The 1,129-nt window shown below is 51.2% G+C and overlaps 1 protein-coding gene across 1 annotated transcript in view; it reads left to right on the top strand.

Moving 5' to 3' along the window:
* Nucleotides 1-1,129, top strand: part of LOC105693462 (origin recognition complex subunit 2) — a 61,569-nt gene that overhangs the window by 16,306 nt on the left and 44,134 nt on the right.

A 1,129-nucleotide genomic window follows, 5' to 3' on the forward strand; every position in this document is an offset into this window, starting at 1 on the left:
ACAGCTCTGCGCGCGGTTAAGTTATTTGCGCCGCACGGCACAGCGACGTGAATTTCACGTTTCACCATTATTTTCCGTTTTTGCTCTCGGGTAGCCCCCGCGACCGCTAAAACTCTCCATTCAATGAAACTCGAGCGAGAGCTCACTTTCTCAGTTTCTAAGAAAGTACACACTACGACTGTATCCGCAGATTGTACGAGAACTCGAAAACTCGATTTTCGCTGATCCCGATCGAAACGTCCTTTCGCGCGACAATCGAAGTACGAACGGTAAATTCGACCGTTTCTTTCGAACCAGTTTTTGGTTCTTTGTACGTAGGTGTTGGTTGCCGGTGCGTTCCGAAATATTCCACACAATTTTCCGGGACCATCTTGTAACGCTGCACATGTGCATATTGCGTACATACGTACTCTACGATACTACACGGCGTACACTTACACGTTTACGTGTAATACACACCCCGTTCGTACCTACCTGCGACGGTGACATAGTTAAGTTTTGAAGTAACGCCACGTTGTCAAAACGAGCGAAAGAGTTGGCCTGGATTTCGCTGCGACGACATGCTCGTGAAGTAAGTAACCGTCGTTCACTCGGGACTTAGAAAGTCTCTCGGTGACCCGACCTAACCCAATCCAATCCGTTGAAAGGTAAAACGGTACGTACCTACGGCGGAAAATTAGCGGAAGGTCGATTTCGGTATCGTCGTTCGATCGATCGTAAAAATTCCGCCGTAGACTCGCGACGACACGGATCTTCCGTCGGGTGTCCCCCGCGTATCGGGCCCTCGTTCAAGCGTACCCGTACAGCCTGGTCGGTTATTGCGTGAGGTATTATAATTATCGTCCCGTACGACGATGCCGGAATCGCTATCCGAGACGCCGTACCTCCGGCACGGCAGATGTACGAGGAGTCCGCTCCGCGGCGGTCACCACCTGCTGTACGCGGTGATCGACTCGTTTTGTCCACCGTCGTTGTTGAACACTCGTTGAGCGATATCGCGGTGTAACGTGCGCCGATACACGCGGGTCGTTAAACGGCGAACGTTTAATAATCTCGTTGCAACGACGAAGAAGTACGACGAGCCGTCATCGGTCACGATGTAAATACCTTCCTTCTCGCAAACACGAGT

This window comes from Athalia rosae, chromosome 1 (assembly GCF_917208135.1).
Source record: "Athalia rosae chromosome 1, iyAthRosa1.1, whole genome shotgun sequence".
Lineage (NCBI taxonomy): Eukaryota > Metazoa > Arthropoda > Insecta > Hymenoptera > Athaliidae > Athalia > Athalia rosae.